We start from the raw sequence: 4,712 nt of genomic DNA, 5'->3' as shown, positions 1-4,712 counted from the left end.
GAACATGGGCAATATTACAGCAGTGAAGGAGGGTTTGGGGGCGGGGGGACTGGGTTGTAGAATCATGTGTAGAATCCTAAGGCACCCGTGCAAAGTCAGAGAGGCATTTGCTTGATGAAAATTTAAAAGAACTACAGAATCTAAGCATCTCAGGGTTGGGAAGGATTCTCAGAAAGCATATCAATCTACACATTTCACAGATGAAATGCAGAGGTAAAGGGACAAAATTACCCAGGAGTATTCATAACTAGCATTTGATTAGCACTTCACCAAGTATGTCCACACCTTGTATGTCCACACTCATTCAATCATCATAAAGTGCTGGCAAATAGCAATTACTAATTTTTCTGTTCAGAAGAAAACTTGGGGCTCAGAGGGTGGCGCAGAGAAAGCTAGTTCTTATCGATGTTCAAGTTTCTCCTCTTCCAGGACACGCCACGAGATCACAGATCTCTGCTCTCTTGCAGTTGGTAGGATGGGCTGGCAGAGAACTGAGTTGTGGCCAATGGAATGTGGCAGAAGCCCCCTCTTTGGGGGCTGACTAAAACCTGGCACATAAGCCTCTCTTCTCCACACTCACTCTTCTCCTTGGCCTGCCATTAGATACACAGGATCCAGTAGAGGACTTGAGGCCCCAGAGGATGGTGAAGCCACAGCTTGGCAGGAGCCTGGGTTCTGTGAATGGCTCTGTGTAGCAGAGATTTTTTTCCCATTCACTGACCCAAGTTAGATTGTAATAGGAGTGTGGTGCTTGGGTGGCTCAGTCGGTTAAGCATCCTAGTCTTGATTTCAGCTCAGGTCATGATCTCACAGTTTGTGCTGTCATCACAGAGCCAGACTGAGATATTCTCCCCTCTCTGCCCCTTCCCCACTCATGGTCGCTTATACTCGCTCTCTCTCTCAAAATAAATAAAAAAACATTTTAAAAATCTTTAAAAAGGGACGCCTGGGTGGCTCAGTCAGTTAAGCATCTATCTTCAGCTCGGGTCACGATCTCATGGTTCATGAGTTTGAGCCCCACATCAGGCTTTCTGCTCTCTGTGCAGTGCCTGCTTCAGATCCTCTGTCCCCCTTTTCTCACCCCTCCCCCACTTGCGCTCTCTCTCTCAATCTCTCTCTCTATCTCTCTCTCTCAAATGAATAAATAAAAACTTTTAAAAACCCAGCAGCAAGCGGACGGCTACTGATAAGGATCGAGGGGAAGAGGATGCTGATGGCAGCAAAACCCAGGACCTGTTCCGCAGGGTGCGCTCCATACTGAATAAGCTGACACCCCGGATGTTCCAGGAGCTGATGAAGCAGGTGACACAGCGGGCCATCGACACTGAGGAACGCCTCAAAGGGTTCATTGACCTCATCTTCGACCAGGCCATTTCAGGGCCCAGCTTCTCTGTGGCCTTTGCCAACATGTGCCGCTGCCTCACGGTGCTGAAAGTGCCCACTACAGAAAAGCCAACGGTGACTGTGAACTTCCGAAAACTATTGTTGAATCCGTGTCAGAAGGAGTTTGAGAAAGACAAAGATGATGATGAGGTTTTTGAGAAGAAGCAAAAAGAAATGGATGAAGCTGCTACGGCAGAAGAACGAGGACGCCTGAAGGAAGAGTTGGAAGAGGCTCGAGACATAGCCTGGCGGCGCTCGTTAGGGAATATCAAGTTTATCGGGGAGTCGTTTAAGCTGAAGATGTTAACGGAGGCAATAACGCATGGCTGTGTGGTTAAACTACTTAAGAACCATGATGAAGAGTCTCTTGAATGCCTTTGTCGTCTGCTCACTACCATTGGCAAAGATCTGGACTTTGAAAAAGCCAAGCCCCGAATGGATCAGTATTTCAACCAGACGGAAAAAATCATTAAGGAAAAGAAGACTTCATCCCGAATCCGCTTTATGCTGCAAGACGTGCTGGATCTGCGACGGAGCAATTGGGTGCCACGCCGTGGGGACCAGGGTCCCAAGACCATGCTGCAAGACCAGATCCACAAGGAGGCTGAGATGCAGGAGCACTGGGAGCATGTAAAAGCGCAGCAGCTAATGGTCAAGGGCAGCGACAAGCGTGGGGGTGGCCCTCCAGGCCCACCCATTAGCCGAGGCCTCCCACTTGTGGATGATGGTGGCTGGAACACAGTCCCCATCGGCAAGCGCAGCCTTGCTGACACCTACTGACACCTCACGGCTCACCAAGATCCCGAAGCCTGGCTCCATTGATTCTCACAACCAGCTCTTTGCACCTGGCGGGCGATCGAGCTGCGGCAAGGGCAGCAGTGGAGGCTCAGGGGCCAAGCCCTCTGACGCAGCACCAGCAGCTGCTCGTCCAGCTACTAGTACCTTGAACGGCTTCTCAGCCCTTCAACAAGCAGTACCTACAGAAAACACAGATAGCAGACGTGTGGTACAGAGGAGTAGCTTGAGCCGGGAAAGAGGTGAGAAAGCTGGGGACCGGGGGGGACCGCCTAGAGCGGAGTGAACGGGGAAGTGAGCGTGGAGACCGGCTCGATCGCTCTCGGACACCTGCCACCAAGCGGAGCTTCAGCCAGGAAGAGGAAGAGCGGAGTAGAGAGCGGCCCTTCCAGCCTGAGTGACCGCGCAAGGCAGCTAGCCTCACGGAGGATCGGGACCGTGGGCGGGATGCTGTGAAGCGAGAAGCCACGCTGCCCCCGGCGAGCCCCCCAAAGGCTGCGCTCTCTGAGGAAGAGCTGGAAAAAGAAATCCAAGGCCATTATTGAAGAATATCTCCATCTCAATGGCATGAAGGAGGCAGCGCAGTGCGTACAGGAGCTGGCCTCACCCTCCCTGCTCTTCACCTTTGTGCCGCACGGCATCCAGTCGGCACTGGAGCGCAGCACCATCGCTCGTGGGCATATGGGGCGGCTGCTGCACCAGCTGCTCTTTGCCGGGCACCTCTCCACTGCTCAGTACTACCAAGGTTTGTATGAAATCCTAGAATTGGCTGAAGACATGGAAATTGACACACACCCCCCATGTGTGGCTCTACTGAGCAGAACTCATGACGCCCATTCTGCAGGAAGGTGGAGGACCTATGGGGAAGCTGTTCAGGGAGATTATAAAACCTCTGAGACCCCTGGGCAAAGCTGCTTCTCTGTTGGAGATCCTGGGGCTTCTGTGTAAAAGCATGGGTCCCAAAAAGGTGGGGATGCTGGGGCGAGAAGCTGGACTCAGCTGGAAAGAATTTCTATCTGAAGGCCAGGACGTCAGGGCATTCGTCGCTGAACAGAAGGTGGGGTACACCTTGGGCGAGGAGTCTGAAGCCCCTGGCCAGAGGATGCTCTCCTCTGAGGAGCTGAGCAGACAGCTGGAGAAGCTGCTGAAGGAGGGCAGCAGTAACCAGCGGGTGTTTGACTGGATAGAGGCCAACCTGAGTCAGCAGCAGGTAGCATCCAACACACTGGTTCTTGCCCTCGTGACAGCTGTCTGCTATTCTGCAATTCTCTTTGAGACGCCCCTCCAAGTGGATGTGGCGGTGCTGAAAGCTTGAGCGAAACTGCTACAGAAATACTTATGTGATGAACAGAAGGAGTTGCAGGCGCTCTACGCCCTCCACGCCCTTGTAGTGACCTTAGAACAGCCCGCCAGCCTGCTTCGGATGTTCTTTGATGCGCTGTATGACGAGGACATGGTGGAAGAGGAGGCCTTCTATAGCTGGGAGGGTAGCAAGGACCCCGCTGAGCAACAGGGCAAGGGCGTAGCCTTAAATCTGTCACAGCCTTCTTCAAGTGGCTTCATGAAGCGGAGGAGGAGGAGTCTGACCACAACTGAGGGCGGGTGGGGCCGGGGACTTGGAGCCCCATGGACACTCGGATGGCCCGGCCAGCCGCCCGGACTTCCCATAATTTGGCTCTTGTTGATGACATTGCTATAAACATTGGGGTACATGTGCCCCTTCGAATCAGCATTTTTGTATCCTGTGGATAATTACCTAGTAGTGCAATTGCTGGGTCATAGGGTAATTTTTTAAGTTTTTTGAGGAACCTCCATACTGTTTTCCAGAGAGGTTACACCAGTTTGCATTCCCAACAGCAGTTAAAAAGGGTTCCTCTTTCTCTGTATCCTCACAAACATCTGTTGTTTCCTGAGTTGTTAATTTTAGCCATTCTGACAGGTGTGAGGTGATATCTCATTGTGGTTTTGATTTGTATTTCCCTGATGATGAGTGATGTTGAGCATCTTTTCATGGGTCTGTTACCATCTGGATGTCTTTGGAAAAGTGTGTATTCATGTCTTTTGCCCATTTCTTCAGTACATTATTTGTTTTTTGGGTGTTCAGTTTGGTAAGTTCTCTACAGATTTTGGATACCAACCAATATGTCATTTGCAAATATCTTCTCCCATTCCATCAGGTGCCTTTTAGCTTTGTTGAATGTTTCCTTTGCTGTTCAGAAGCTTTTTATCTTTTTTTGTGTGTTTCTTTTTTTTAACCATTTTTTAATTTATTTTTTTTAATTTACATCCTAGTTAGTTAGCGTATGGTACAACAATGATTTCAGGAGTAGATTCCTTAATGCCCCTTATCCACTTAGCCCATCCCCCCCACAACCTTTCCAGTAACCCTCTTTTTGTTCTCCATATTTAAGAGTCTCTTATGTTTTGTCCCCCTCCCTGTTTTTATATTATTTTTGAGAAGCTTTTTATCTTGATGAGGTCCGAATAGTTCATTTTTGCTTTTATTTCCCTTGCCTCCACAGGTATGTCAAGCA

The 4,712-nt window shown here is 50.0% G+C and overlaps 1 pseudogene; it reads left to right on the top strand.

The window, feature by feature from the left end:
- Window positions 1-1,158: 1,158 nt before the first annotated feature.
- On the top strand, window positions 1,159-3,836 carry LOC115518774 (annotated as a pseudogene).
- Window positions 3,837-4,712: the final 876 nt, after the last annotated feature.

This window comes from Lynx canadensis, chromosome B4 (assembly GCF_007474595.2).
Source record: "Lynx canadensis isolate LIC74 chromosome B4, mLynCan4.pri.v2, whole genome shotgun sequence".
Classification (NCBI taxonomy): Eukaryota; Metazoa; Chordata; class Mammalia; order Carnivora; family Felidae; genus Lynx; species Lynx canadensis.
The sequence above is the reverse complement of the archived record's forward strand: the minus strand, read 5'-3'. Positions and strand labels throughout refer to the sequence as shown.